Below are 16,824 nucleotides of genomic sequence, written 5' to 3'. Positions count from 1 at the left end.
CACGCTGCAGAGAGCATACCCGTGGCCGTACCCGACCCTGCACTGTGACAGCTACAGAACGATCTTGAAAATAGCGATGCTGTTGTTATTTCAAATGACTGAAGTGTGAAGGTAAGTCAAATTTCCCAAAACAAGTTGAAAATACATAATATATCAACAAGTTTGCCATGATCACATGGTCAACTTGCAAAACGTAGTTGATATTGCATGATGGTATTACTCCGTAATACCTCCATGGTCAATGGTCTATTGTCAGTATGGCGCATAGCCTGCAATCATTGTAGCGGCGGTCGCTAGCAAGGCCTGATGACTTTGTACACGACTTGAACGCTTTTTACGCAGTAGGGTCGCGTACGAAGTCTAATCATTGCAGCTAGGTCGCGGAGTGCCCTGATGGAAATAGCATCATAATCAAGCGCCTCCCAGTGAGTGCAGACAAACAATTAAAACTTTTCACATTTCAGAAATTGCATGGTGTATATTTGGTTACCTCCATAGTAAATATCTAACAATATGCCCAAGAGCAGCGATATATCTGTGCTGCCCTCAGGGCAGACATATTTTTGTATCCTTATAGCATTGCGAGTGGTCTATCTACCAATCTGCCCTGAGGACAGCAATATCATCAGAGCTGCCCTCAGGCAGACATGTACATTTTCTATGCTACCTACCAATCTGCCCTGAGGTAGCAATATATCAGAGCTGCCCTCAGGGCAGACATATATGTCCTATCCTTACAGCATCGCACAGTATCCTTACAGTATTGGATATGTGTATATCTACCAATGTGCCCTGAGGGCAACAATATTTCAGAGCTGCTCTCAGGGCAGACAAACATCTCCTATCCTCACAGCATTGCTTAGTGTATATCTACCAATCTGCTCTGAGAGCAGCAATATTTCAGAGCTGCCCTAGGGCAGACATACAATTCCCTATGTTATGAATCTGCCCCAAGGGCAGCAATATATCATAGCTGCCCTCAGGGCAGACATATATTTCCTATCCTTGCATGTTATCTACCAATCTGCCCCCAAGGGCAGCAATATATCATAGCTGCCCTCAGGGCAGACATACATTTCCTATCCTTGCAGCATTGCATAGTACATATCTAGCAATCTGCCCTGAGGGCAGCAATATTTCAGAGCTGCCCTCAGGGCAAACATACTTTTCCTATCCTAACAGCATTGCATAGTGTATATCTTTCAATCTGCTCTTAGGGCAGCAATATTTCAGAACTGCCCTTAGGGCAGACATACATTTCCTATGCTATCTATCAATCTGCCCTGAGGGTAGCATATATCAGAGCTGCCCTCAGGGTAGACATATATATATATTATCCTTGCAGCATTGCACAGTATCCTTACAGCATTGAATAAGTGTATATCTACCAATCTGCCCTGAGAGCATCAATAATCAGAGCTGCCCTTGGGGCAGACATAGATTCTCTATGCTATTTACAATCTGCCCTGAGGGCAGCAATATATCATAGCTGCCCTCAGGGCAGACATGTATTTCCTATCCTGACAGCATTGTTTAGTGTATCTCTATCAATCTGCCCTGATGGCAACAATATTTCAGAGCTGTCCTCGGGGCAGACATACAGTTTTCTATCCTTATAGCATTGCATAGTGTATATCTACCAAACTGCCCTGAGGACAGCAATATCATCAGAGCTGCCCTCAGGGCAGATATACATTTTCTATGCTATCTACCAATCTGCCCTGAGGGTAGCAATATATCAGAGCTGCCCTCAGGGCAGACGTATTTCCTATCCTTACAGCATTGCATAGTGTATATCTACCAATCTGCTCTGAGGGCAGCAATATTTCAGAGCTGCCCTCAGGACAGACATGCATTTCCTATCCTTACAGCATTGCATAGTGTATATCTACCAATCTGCTCTGAGGGCAGCAATATTTCAGAGCTGCCTTAGGGCAGACATACATTTCCTATGCTATCTATCAATCTGCTCTGAGGGCAGCAATATTTCAGAGCTGCCCTCAGGACAGACATATACATTCCCTATGTTATCTACCAATCTGCCCCAAGGGCAGCAATATATCATAGCTGCCCTCAGGGCAGACATAGATTTCCTATCCTTGCAGCATTGCATAGTACATATCTAGCAATTTGCCCTGAGGGCAGCAATATTTCAGAGCTGCCCTCAGGGCAAACATACATTTCTTATCTTTACATAGTGTATATCTACCAAACTGTCCTGAGGGCAGCAATATGTGTGAGCTGCCCTAAGGGCAGACATACATTTCCTGACCTTACAACAGCATTGCACAGTGTATATTAGAGCTGCCCTATGGGTAGACATACATTTCTTGTCCTATCTACCAATCTGCCGTGGGGGCAGCAATATATCAGAGCTGCCCTCTGGGCAGACATACATTTCGTATCCTTTCAGCATTGGACATGTGTATATTGCACTAATCTGCCCTGAGGGCAGCAATATATCAGAGCTGCCCTCAGGGCAGACATACATTCCTATGCTATTTTCCAATCTGCCCTTAGGGCAGCCATATATTTCCTATCCTTACAGCATTGCATAGTGTGTATGTACCATCTACCCTGAGGGCAGTTCTCAGGGCAGACATACATTTCCTATCCTTACAGCATTGCATAGTGTATTTCTACCAATCTGCCCTGAGGGAAGCAATATCTCTTAGGAGCCAAGATTTGCAGATACACAATACTGTTACATTATTGAGTCCTTAGGCTACATTAACAAAACTTAAAATGGTGGGAGGCAACAGGGCAACAAAATTTTTACTGCTCATGGAAAATGCCTGTCATATTTTCCTTTTAGAATGTGTACATTTGTATTGTGGATGGGCCAGAAACACTGTTTTGTTTATCTTGTGAATTAGACATGGTTGTCCACTTGCACCCATTAATTCAACTGATCACAAGTATATATTAATCTTCAAGTACTAGTGACAAGAATCAAGTTGTTTGTAATGTGAGTTGTTGTTTGTCATTACATTTATCATATTGCTTACATTTTTTAAGAATGATATGTTTGTAAATCTTTTCCAGATCAACTATATCCAGCAAAATGACCCTGAAAGGTAAGTTTTTTCTCAGCGTGATGAATATTCCACTTCCTTAGCTGTGCTGTGACACATACATATAGCTTAATATCAAAATTTCTTACAGTGAAAGCGTTTTGAAAAAACAGTTGTTCAGTTGCTTTAATATAAATTTTACACATTCCTATATATAATTCAGATTAGCTGTGATGAAGTGTGCATATCTTCAGTTACTGATATTAAATATTATTGTTTAATCTTCTGTATGTTTTGCTGTGTGTAAATTCCTGTACTGAGCATGGGTACTGCTTCCTATACATCGAATTAGAATGTGATTGGCCCAGTGGTTTCCAAGATATGCAATGTTTACAATGTTACAAAATTCAAATTGGCCGCCATATCACGTGACTCAAGTGAAAATACGGTATTCCACAGTAAATGCCACTCATCTCTACACTCATTTACTTATTGGTCTGTAGTTAGCCCTGTATGCTTTGTATCCACCTCTGTAAATCAAAAGATGGCACAACACTGTTTGGCTATCTAAAATCAAACAATTGTTCTTGCCTAGAGCTAAAAGCAGATAGTATCAGTACAAGTGGTTGAGGGTTAATTAAATTGAGCCATGCATCCCTCCTTTTTATGGAGAGGAGGATGTACTTCAGCCAAATGGTATCAAAGGCTGTATTGCCCTACACCTCTATGGCAGTTGACACCCTGATCAATGTGTTCCATGCCAATACAAAGTACATCATGTATTTTGAGCATTTGTATGTCACTTGTTTATCATTTGTGTATCAGAAAATAAGCATGTTTTTCTCATTTTTAAGTGTGTATCAGTGTTTGGTATAGTCACAGCAATACATTTTTGGATAACATACAAACTACAGTTAAAACTGACTAATTGTCACCACACTTTTCATTTTTTTAGACTTCCAAGAAAGAAAACTGGCTGAAGGGCATCATCAGACCAAGATCATCATAAAATTTTGCCTGGCTTTGTAAACTTCTCCAACAGGTGTTTTAGTACTGTTATGCTAATAAATCAGTTAATAATTGACTTGAAATATCTGTGTATTTGTTTTAAATGATATGTGGTCATACCAAGTAATGTCCACATATGAGTGTTCTATTTATGATTTATTTTCAGAAGTTACATTTGGGTTTATTATCACTTCTTGAAATGATTATATACCCAAATGTAACTTCACAAATAAATCATAAATTGGACTTTCAATTCAAAATCATAATACATAGAAAACTAGAACCATATAAGAACTGAATATACTTGTTTGATTCAGAACAGCCAACTACATAATTGCTACAATTAAAATGTGAGTTTGTAACTTTGATAACTTTATTAACATGCAAGCCACACCTTTCGAAAACTTATCAGTTTAGTAATTTAGTTGGAATCCGTTCACCCTTCCTTGAGATATTGTGTATACAGAAAAATGCACACTGCTAAACTATTAGCTTACCTTAACACACCACAGTACTACAAATTTCCCATGATTCATTCTGATATGTACCATCAGAGATTCCCAAATCAAGCCAGGCATAGCTCACATGTGTAGACGATATTGTAAACTACCGATACAAATTTTGGAAACTGACAGAGACTTATTTTCAATTACCACGTCAGATTATTTTAAAAAGCAGGCATTATTGAGAGAGCTAGGCGATCAAAACCTTTAAAATTTTTCATGCAATACAGAAGATTTGGAAGTAAAACTGATACTTGAAGCACCTGTTAAGTCAAACAAAGATATTTTTTCTATTGACAATACAAAGGAAATTTACGTTTTAACTTTAAACAGAAATTGGCCACCTCAGTTGGTTATCTGCTTGTTTCCTTGGATCCAAAGTGTGACACCCGCAGTAAGTTTACATTCATACTGTGATTTCTATGACTTTTGATTTTGACACTCAATGTAATTCCTAAATGTACTTTTCCTAGATAAAAATTGATAAAGGTTTTTAAAATGGCAACCTTTGATGGTACAAATCAGGAAGAATTATGGGTAAAATATTTTACTGTGCACACGTAAGCCAGCGTTCAAAATTAACTTTTTTGTCTAGTGGTCCATGTTGACCACCATATTGAAATTTTGGTGGTCATTAGCAAAAAGCTAACAAAATTTGTATATTAAAGACACCTCTTCATGTCAACTTGAACATTTTGCAGTACCCTGTGTAATAACAATTTATAAGAACAAATTTTCCTGATATAGCTGTGACATCTTGTAAACACTCATTGCTTTTAGCTTTATTATGTGTACAAAAAGAATTTGTTACAGGCAAATATATATTTTAAATTTCTAGATGGTTGGATGCTCCTAGTTATCACACTTTCTATAAGCGTTTCTTTAATATTTTCCAAAACCAAGAAGCTTTAACTAATGAAGCAATGCGTTTAACAGGTGTTTGATTCAAAGATGATATTCAACCAAATACAAAATGACTGAAAATCTAGGTGGTCTAACATTGACCACAGAGAATCAAAACTGAGATCAAAATCAGAAAAGCGGCGGTCATTTGACCCATAACCACTGTTTATTTCAAACCCTATGAGATAACAAGAGTCATAAATTGAAACCATCCCTAAACACTTAAAAGCACATTTCACCAAAATAAAAAAAATACAATATTCTGTTTATTGACAAAACAGGCCTCTAAAGCCCAAGCAGCTACTAAGAATGTTTTCATGATTAAAAAATATCCAGATTTAGTGTATACAGTTCAAATTAAACACTAGATGACTATTTTTATACTGTAAAACATAACATGCAAGTAAAATCGTCAATTTAGTGAAGACAAAACATTGCTGATGACACAGTCCAGCTGGATTAAGGTGTTTCAATTACAGTGTCTGAATTACTGTCTGGCAGCCTCATCACAGGTAAGAGGGGTGAATTAGTTAAATGTGAGAAAATCACATCAAAATGGTTATGTGGCGGCCATGTTTGTGTACTTGGGACAAAAATAGTGTGCCACATACCCATGGTCATGTTGGATCATAATAAAATAAATTGAAGTGCATAAGAACACCATAATACATTGTTGTTGTTCTAAGAGTGAACAAAATCTGTCTAGGGATGTTTGGGTTTTAATTCAAATACATAAAAAATTGGAATAAAATGGCAGCCAGGCAGCCCAGCCGGACTGGGGGAACTGATAACTATGTTTAAAAGAAGTAATGAAAATTACATCCAGTTGTAAATGGGTGCTGTAGGATGAGAGGTACATTCATGATACTTATTTTGAATCCAGTATTTCTCAGTAGAGTTAATGTTTTTGACCAAATAAAGTGTAAGTACAAAGATAGTGTCCTGATTTGTGAAACAAACAGCAACCAGCAGTAGAGAATCTTACAGATAAAACGGTGTCTCAGAATTTTTAAATAACTCATAGTTTTTATACAACAAGCGACCTTGCGGCCGATATAGCTCCGCTGTGTTTATGTAGAGAATAACTATTTTTGACACATGTTAATGAAGAAGGTGGAAATCTTTGCTAGCTCAATGCAGTGGCCAGAAAAAAGTGGCTAAAATAGCTGCAAAAATACACAATTGAAGATTTCATCATACTTTCAATATATCACATTGGATCATCCCTAAGAACATGTCAACCAAAGCTATCTGATAAGTAGTTTTTTGAGAATAAAATTTTCTGACCAAAAATGGCAACAATTGCCCCCAAAATAAAAATTGCAGATTTCATCATAATTTCAAAAGAACAAATTTAGTTCATCTATAGAAACCTGTATACCAAATTTCAAAGCTATCAGACCAGTACTTTTTGAGAAACGCATATTTTGACCAAAAATGGGAAAAATTGCCCCAAAATACAAAATTACAGATTTCATCAGAAATTCGATATATTACTTAGCTCATCTGTAGAAACCTGTATACCAAATTTCAAAGCTATCAGACCAGTACTTTTTGAGAAACACATTTTTTGACCAAAAATGGAAAAAATTGCCCCAAAATTACAAAATTGCAGATTTCATCATAATGTCAATATATATCATTTAGTTCATCTGTAGGAACCTGTATACCAAATTTCAAAGCTATCAGATAAGCAGTTTTGGAAATACACATTTTTGACCAAAAATGGGAAAAATTGCCCTAAAATTACAAAATTACAGATTTCATCAGAAATTCAATATATATTACTTAGTTCATCTATAGAAACCTGTATACCAGATTTAAAAACTATCAGACCAGTACTTTTTGAGAAATACATTTTTTGACTAAAAATGGCAAAAATTGCCTTAAAAGTGCAAATTTGCATATTTCTGCACAATTTGAACAAATCTGAAAAAGATTATCCCTAGGGACATATGTACCAAATATCAAAGCTATCTGACTGGTAGTTTTGAAGAAGAAGATTTTTAAAGATTCTGTACCAAAAATGACAAAAATTACAAATATGCAAATTTCACCACAATTTGAACAAACTTAAGTGAGGTCACCCCAAGTACACTGCAAATTGAATTTCAAAGCAATCGAACTTGCGGTTTCAGAGAAGGCAATTGTTGACAGACGACAGACAATCAGCCTATTTGACAAGCTCTGCATCGCTGACAGCAGAGCTAATAAAAGTTTGATTTTCATCCTCTCGCATCTCAATAAAGATCAATTTGTCTTTTATTTGTCTTTACTTCATATTCTCTGTCTCCATCCTGAGATGTGCATCTGACTGGTCTTTTTGAATTTCCACAAGAAAAGTCATAGCTATGATCAGCTGAGTTTCTCTTTCTTTTATTCTTGTTAATATTTTTCCTATATGGATGTAGCAGTTTTATGAGCTTAACCCAACTTTTCACTTTAAATGTTGAAAAAGCTTCATTGTGAGCTTTTTCCAACACACAGTTCAATGTAGGACTATCCAAAATATCCTCACTCAAACTCCAATCAAACAAATCCCTGATCATATCTGTTGAAGTCAGCTGAAGCAGCTTCTCATCACTACATGTTGGTGGTTGTTGACACACTTCATCAGCTGTACATGCAGAATACATAGGTTCACTGTATGTGTTTAGGCAGGCCAATGCTATACACAAACACTTTTCATCAGATGGCACATCCCAAATACCATCTGTAGCTGTCATCTTCACACGCTTGTCAAACCCCAATTCAAGCATTCTTTGTGCACCATCCTCGCTGCTCTTATTAACTTTAGATAGTCTGCCAGCCAGCTGTAACCCCTCAAGGTAACTAAAAAATAAAGCAAAGACATTGATGAATATTTGGCCCCACTCTCTTGGTGAATGCATTGTTATCGTACATTTACAAGATTTGTGCAGACTACACTGGTACCTAATATGATGTCAGCAAATTTCAGCAATTTGGTTTCATGTCAAAAAAACAGAAACATGCCTGGAAAGAAGTTAATAACTAGCCTTGTCTGTAAAACTATCATCTACAAACACATTAGTTACACATCACGTGAATCTTTTTTTAAAGTACTATATGAAGAATTGACAATATGATTCTGTGATCAACTAACAGCATAATTTCTTGTATTTAAACAAGCCTTTGCTTTGTAGCTAAGTATGTCCTGTATCCTCTAGTGTCTAAAGGACAGGATGGATACTGCAATACAAGCAAAGTTCAAGTGCACAATAATCTAGCCAGAGAGAAAACAATATGGAGCAGGGGCAGTGTTTTTAAGAATTATATGCACATATGCAAATTTTTCAAGGAATACAAGTTTGTGACATGATTAAAGCATTTAATTTCAGTGAATGTGCAGTGACAAATAAGAGCTGGGACAGATATGAGGACAATGCAGTTCAATGAATCATAGATTATTCAGCACTGAAACACAGTCTCTCTACCACCAGTCTGGAAACATGCCTAATTTCTTTGTGACAGAGCATATGGACAAACAAGTGATGAACACCTTTCTTTTTGTGTCAGAAAGTTGAGACAAATAGTCATGCATATTATTAAGAACCTATTTGCATCTCACAGAGACAAATTACACATTTTCCTGCAGACATTTTGAAATCTACATTACCGAATTATTTTGATTCAAAATGGAACTACGGTATACTGTGCACTTAAATACATCAATTTTTGATGCAAGAAACACCAGATTGCAAGAAAAGGAGAGCATAATTGTGACAGCAAATCATATCACACTTCAAATGTATAGGAGATTGACACCTTTAACGATACCTGTTTCCAGACGAGTGATAGAGAGACTGTGACTGAAAACAGATACTGTTGAGAGCAAAATATTTTGCATCTGCACACATCTGAAAACAATAAGCATTTTCAGTATCAAACTTTTGTTGAACATGTCATATACCCTGTAATACCACAAACCCTGAATACAAACAGACCAGCAATGTGGAAACATATCCCTGCAATGCCTGATTACTGTGGCTTCAAATTATACTCAGTTTGCTTACGTGTAGAAAACCAGTTGAGGCACATTTCACAAGTGGTACGTGTGACGTCACACAGTACAGAAACCTTACACATATTTATGAGTACATGTAAAACCTATGGAATTCACAGGTGTCAAAGGGAAGGACGCCCAGCAATTCTGTGTTTATCAAAACAAAATCTATGAAAAACTGGAGAGAAATCTGTGTTTGTTATTCACTTTCACAATGTAGTGATAATGCGATGGTTTCTTTTTAATAGACCCAGGTTACAAGTGATAGTGATGTAACAAACTAGTGCCTTCAGTTTGGACCCACTGCACTGAGGCTTATAGGGCTTCCCCAGCAGCTGACCATTGTAATTACCAGGCCCTTACGTCACTTCTACCTATAACCAAATAATTCTAAAAGGGCCCATTGTGCTATCAATAATTACAAGGGAATAAAAAAGACTGATTTCGCACCACTTTTTCTTAGATTATTTATTGATTAACACCAGATCACTGGGTAACCTTTCCCTTAAACTATGTGACGACCAATGTTCATGGCCACTTGTGCCAAAAGGCTGTTCCCTGTGGTGGGACAATACTATAAAAAACCTAACATGGCTTATATTTCCATTTGACTTATGCCGGGTATTAAACTTAAAAACTTTGGCTAAACGAGACAACAAGATACACGGCTGTATGTAAAAGGGTTTTGATCTATAGATAAAAAGTTGGAACTGCGTGAAAAAAATGAAGAATATTGATGAGAAAGTGTCACACTCCTAAGAAACATTGATTTCATTCCTCTAAATAAAATTTACAAATCAAGAAGACAACAGAGAAACAAATAGCTGTAACTTCACAAGAACTTTGTCAATTTGTTAAGGTCTGTGCATGCATAGACAGTAGAGGGGGAAGACTATACTGTCTATGGTCTGTGGTAATAGTATCCATGTATATAACATTTGAGCTTACCTATAGTAGGTTTGAATTTTTGCAGAAATCAATTTCAAGAGATCATCAATTCTCCTATTTGCAATTCCTTTCAAAAACTGATACTTCATGGAATGGAAAAATCTGTAAAACAAGGCAACAACTTAAATATCAATTCATTTCTTCAAGAAAGTTCATGAAAACAATGTTCACTTTGATCAAACTGTCATAAAAAACAGCCTGAACTTTCTTGAGGTCATTTTCTCAAAGATCTTCCAGAGAATTTTATGCTTGTAAGTACAACATATATGTACAGTATATTGCTGCCCTCAGGGCAGAGTGGTTTAACCCTTTCCTGCCAAGTCCATATTTCACCACCAGGTCAAGATGGTTTAAAATTAATGAAAACACAACGTATTCCATATGGGTATTTTAACATAATACTGTACATTTTAGGCTGTTGAAAACATAATACTGTAAAGTTGATTTTTTGGGGACAAAAGATGCTATAACATACCAAGCCAAGTGGGTGAAAATACGTCATGTTTTGGCTCAATACCGCTTTTTACTGACTTGGCTGATGGGGAAGGAATACAGTTATTACTGTCTGGCAGGAAAAGGGATATAGGATGAGAAATGTATGTCTGCCCTAAGGGCAGTTGTGATATATTGTTGCCCTCATGGCAGATTGGTAAATACACTGTGCAATGCTGTAAGGATAGAAATATATGTCTGCCCTGAGGGCAGCTCTGATATATTACTGCACTTAGGGCAGATTGGTAGATAGCATAAGAAATATATGATTGCCCTGAGGGCAGCTCTGATAAATTGCTGCCGATTGGTAGATAGCATAGGGAATGTATATGTCTGCCTTGGGGGCAGCTCTGATATATTGCTGCCCTTAGAGCAGATTGGTAGGTACGATAAGAAATGTATGATTGCCCTGAGGGCAGCTGTGATAAATTGCTGCCCTCAGGGCTGATTGGTAGATAGCACAGGGAATGTATACATTTGTGCCCCAAGGGCAGCTCTAACATAATGCTGCCCTCAGGGCTAATTGGTAGATATACACTTATCCACTGCTGTAAGGTAAGGAAATGTGTTTGCCCTGAGGGCAGCTCTGATATATTGCTACTCTTAGGGCAGATTGGTATAGGAGAAGAAATGTAAGTCTGCCCTGAAGGCAGCTCTGATATATTGCTGCCCTTAGGGCAGATTAGTAGATAGCATAGAGAATGTAAACATGTGTGCCCCAAGGGCAGCTCTATTATAATGCTGCCATCAGGGCAAATTGGTCGATAGCATAGAGAATGTGTCTGCCTTGAGGGCAGCTCTGATATATTGCTGCCCTGAGAGCAGATTGGTAGATATGATAAGAAATGTATGATTGCCCCCAGGGCAGCTGTGAAAAATTGCTGCCCTCAGGGCAGATTGGTAGATTGCATAGGGAATGTATATGTCTGCCCCAAGGGAAGCTCTGATATTTTGCTGCCCTCAGGGCAGATAGGTAGATAGCATAGAGAATGTAGATGTCTGCCCAAAGGGCAGCTTTGATACATTGCTGCCCTCAGGGCAGATTGGTAGATAGCATAGAAAATGTATACCGGTATGTCTGCCCCAAGGGCAGCTCTGATACATTGCTGCCCTCAGGGCAGATTGGTAGATAGCATAGAAAATGCATATGTCTGCCCCAAGAGCAGCTCTGATACATTGCTGCCCTCAGGGCAAATTGGTAGATATACACTATGCAATGCTGTAATGATAGGGAAATGTATGTTTGCCCTGAGGGCAGCTCTGAAATATTGGTGCTCCCAGGGCAGATTGGTAGAGTTACACTATGCAATGCTGTAAGGATAGGAAATATGTCTGCCCTGAGGGCAGCTGTGATATATTGCTGCCCTTGGGGCAGATTGGTAGATACTAGACACTACGCAATGCTATAAGGATAGAAAATGTATGTCTGCCCTGAGGGCAGAGCAGATATATAATCGCTGCTCTCTGGGCAGATTGGTAGATATTCATGGACGTAGGCGATTATACATCATGCAATTTTGGAAAAGTTTTGTTTGTTTGCACTCAATGGGAGGCGCTTGTATGATGCCATTTGCATCAGGGCACTCCGCTAATGTAGCGGTGGTCGCTAGCCAGCATGACTTCGTACGCAACCCTTCCGCGTACAAAGCGTACCAAGTCATCTACAAAGTCATCAAGCCTTGCTAGCGACCGCCGCAACAATGATTGCAGCTTTCCAGAGTACGTACCATCGACCATGGAGGTATGACGAAGTGACACCACCTTGCATTTCTACGTTTTGCAAGTTGACCGTGTGATCATGGCAAACTTGTTGATATATTATGTATTTTCAACTTGTCTTGGGAAATTTGACTTACCTTTACGCTTCATACTTTTGAAATAACACACCAGCAAGCAAAGATCGTTCTGACACAGTGCGGGGTAAGGTACGACTACGGGTATGCTCTCTGCAGCGTGCGTCGGCACTTCCATGACTTGCCGCGCTTACGCGGACGGGGACTATTTTTCAAATAGTTTGTGACGTCATTGAATGTTGTGCAGATGTTGGAGCTGCCCTGAGGGCAGCGCTGCCCTCAGGTCATTTTTCAGTTGCAACTTCTGCCGCCTGCCTGTTGAGTATGTTCAAGCAGGCCGCCATTGTGTGTGTCTTGAAGTTATTCCTAGTCTCAAATTCGTTTATAAACATTTTAATAAATTATTTTGAACACGTTTTGCACAACAAAAAACAATTAATCTAAAATAATTCGAATTTGAAATTTTTAATTAACTTAATCAATGATTTCAGTGAAATTCCTTCCCAGTTAGCAAGCAGTTAGCAAGCGCCGCGCCGCGCCGTGGCTACTGCTGAGACTCCCTAGCTAGATTATAATTATCCACGCCGCGCACAATCTCTGTACGGAAATTGAGGTCAGTGCCGTATTACTACATTTTTTAAAGATAAATGTATTTCAACAAATTCGCAATAAAACAGATCTACATAACTATGAATGCATTAAAATTACAATGCAATTTGTCAGAAAAAATAACTTTCCAAAAAATCAGTCATTTAACTACAAAGGTCATCATATAAATGTATTTAAGCTTATAGGATGCATTTTCCTTCAAGTCTTACAAGGCTTGAAAACTTTGTGATAAAATCCCCAGCTTTGTTCATCATCTTATAAGTGAAATATAATGTATTCATCTATAAGGAAAGATAACATTTTAATTGCATAACATAGGATTCAAGGGAAACTTTAATCCTATAAAGAGTAACATAATTTCGAATATTCCAAACCGTATTTTACAAAGGAAGTAATAGGCCTACAGTAAATTATGTCAGATGTTGCGTTATTATCATTTTCGATTCCTGCAATCGCTCATCTTTTTGACATTGATATCGTCATCAAAGTTGTGTTTTCTGACAAAGAAAGAAATTCATTTCTGCCATTTCCTTTTACATATTTACACTTAAATAAGATGTGTTCCAGTGTTCTTCTTGGCCACAATATGGCATTTCCCATCTTTTAAATTGAAAGTTTTGGCTGCTATTAAGCTTCCTGTGACTAGGCCTCTATGGCAAATCTTCCAATTTAAATCATTTACTGAATTGCTGACAATTCCTGTTGAATAAGGACAACTTAATAAAGTAGCTTTGTACCTATCAGTTAGATTTAGATTCTCAGCCCATTTTTGACCAATTTGACCTGCAAGAACAGGTTCAGTTACTTTAATGTAGCGCACTCTAGAGTATACAATGCAAGAACCGAGGTACATGAATATTCCACATTGATTAATCGTCATTAGCATAGAATTTTAATACCGAAAGAATGCTCATAAGTGTAATCTGCATATTTGATTATCATTATACCTCGCCTCTTGCACTAATAGCTCTAGAGTTACATTTCGAGAGATGTAAACAGACGTCGAAACGGGTTGAAAGGGCCAATAATAGTGTCATTCCAAGGTAAAAAAATGTTTTACGGCGAAATGGCAAAATAGCGAAATAAAGAAACTGTAAAATAGTGAGTTTCATACATTCATCAAGAAATTAAGAAACTGAAATATACAAAAGAAATAAATCCGACAAACATCAAAGAGACGAACGATATCGATTCGATGTATCACTTGCGCCCATGTGGCTAAGGGACTCAGCATAAATTAGAGGGAGGGAGGGCCGGCGTTGTTGTTGTTTTTTTTTTCAAAATGACGCTACACGTAAAATAGTGACCCTTCAAAAGTGTTGGCAAGAAAATAGTGACCCTCCCCAATTTTCACGTGCAACAAACAGTTACCCTCCCCTACGTGTCAGAGTCCACATCAATAATAAACACTGTAATAAATTCGACAGCTTCGAGATCCCGTGTAGTTTCAACTGTGTTCGCGGGCTGTAATCCCACATTGTCGAAATCTCCAGTGTACAACTTGTCAATGCATCCAGTGTGTCTGTATTGTCCAACGATATTGTTGACAACAGAATGTATCCCCGCATAGAATGTATTTGTCAAAAATAACACCGTATATTTTATACGATGCATTTGTGTACGCAAGGCTGATACGCAGTATTTCAACCATTACGAACACCACTGAGAAAAATGCAATTGTATTGATAAAAACTAATAATGAATAATAAATGTGTTTAAGCAATAATGTACCCCTTCCCAGCGTATAATGGATGAAAGCGAACTTTGCATGACAGAATGAATGAGGTGAAGCCGAGTACATTATAAAGTGTAAAGTTTGCTTGAGTCCATTATGGGCAAGGATGGGGTTCGGCGATGTCAGTGAATCTGTAAATGAAGTAAAATGTGAGGGACCCGGATAATCGGATACATTATCAGTAATAATGTTAGGTATGACGTCACCAATGTTACTTGTATTGATGAAGTTATAGTATAATGTGTAATTTTTGGCTATTGTTGCTTGAAAGTCATTATCACAATATTTTCCCTGATGCCGTACTTGTAGCGTTGAACTACAACGTTTCAATTGAGAAGATTTATTACTTATGACAACATTCTTCTCATTATTTGTATTCTAGAAAACAAAAACATATTGCAATGTGCAATGTTGACAAGTTAATTCTAGTCGGCAGTTCATTTCGAGTAATTGCCAACAATAACACCATACACACAAACAAGATGTGTTGATAAGCTGAACGCCACTCATTTCGACATAACTTTTGGAGTGATAACAAGAGATCTGGTGGCCAGTGAATAGACCGAAATGGATAACACTTAAACAAAAGACTGGTAGTGATTTTGTAACATCTCGAACTTTCCATTAATCAATTTAATTCAATTTGCTTAATTTACACAATATATCATGGACCCTGTCAGAAGGACGGACTACACATGAATAACGAAGTACAAGTCATCTGGGTGTGCAAGTAAGAATTAATTTAGAAATAACATTTCGATGCTATGGAGCTATGGATTGATAAATGCTAAGATGCTTTCGTAAGATACAGTAGTTATCAAAGTTTGAATCAACAAATTGTGAAGAGTTAGCAATTCGTTGTATCAAGATGATGTGTCATTATAATACAATGTGTACTTACCTTCAGAGTAAAGGTAGATTACGTATGAGAGTAAACTTAAAATTGTGATAAATGACAAATAACATTCATTCAGAGAGAGACGATTATGAGAGAGCTTAATTTGTAACTCGGACTGAGTTGCCGTGCTGTAAATAAAGCTATAATCTCAATTCTACCGGCGTGTTCGTCTTCAATTACACAAGTATTACGGCCCCTTGGTACCTCCGATATCCGCTGGTAAGGATTGGACAACGTACGACTTTTATTCACAACAGACAGCTTGAGGCTATTCCCCAGTAAAACTCAGAGTGAAGCTGGACAGAGTTGCGACAACATCATCGCAGGAATTATGATTATGTTAACGTTGTAATGGCTAGACGCGATCGTACTCGTGATTTTCACCCCATCGCATAGATTTGAAATACGCGGTACGCCAAATACACAATTCACTCAGTCTATCAATTCCATTAATGTAAATGCAAAGATATTTAACAAAAAAAGGACACGTGACTAAAACAGCGGATCTCACCACTTTACGGTAATCAGGCATCCCTGCGGCTCAGTGGAGGCAAACTCATATTGTATTAGTGTACGTACAGATGTAAAAGCATTGGGTTTATTTAGATCTTCGGGCAAAAATAAGGATATTGCGACAGAAATTACTGTCATATATACAGAAGCAGTGTCACTGTTTGCGCTGTTATTTTAATTATTCAAAATTATAGCATGACATTGCTGAGATAAAGTAATTCGATTTGCACGTCATGGTTCAATGGAATTCCAATGATCATCGCGAGTCTTCAAAGAGTTCCATGGTGGCGCGCATTACCTAGCAACCGGTCCTGACGCGCATTGTAGAACGCGTCTCGGCATAGTGTTTGTGTCATTTATAAGAAGAACCACGCATCACTAACA

General features: G+C 37.8%; 1 long non-coding RNA gene across 1 annotated transcript; it reads right to left on the bottom strand.

The window, feature by feature from the left end:
• Positions 1 to 4,371: 4,371 nt before the first annotated feature.
• LOC139128211 (uncharacterized) lies at positions 4,372 to 12,999 on the bottom strand. Its single transcript, XR_011551226.1, has 3 exons — positions 12,749 to 12,999; positions 10,401 to 10,502; positions 4,372 to 8,260 (listed from the first exon to the last, which is right to left on the bottom strand). It is a non-coding gene; the product is annotated as an uncharacterized lncRNA (long non-coding RNA).
• Between the last annotated feature and the right edge of the window lie 3,825 nt (positions 13,000 to 16,824).

Source organism: Ptychodera flava, unplaced genomic scaffold (genome assembly GCF_041260155.1).
Source record: "Ptychodera flava strain L36383 unplaced genomic scaffold, AS_Pfla_20210202 Scaffold_45__1_contigs__length_1260105_pilon, whole genome shotgun sequence".
In the NCBI taxonomy this organism is placed as follows: domain Eukaryota; kingdom Metazoa; phylum Hemichordata; class Enteropneusta; family Ptychoderidae; genus Ptychodera; species Ptychodera flava.
This window is presented reverse-complemented; position numbering and strand designations above follow the sequence as displayed.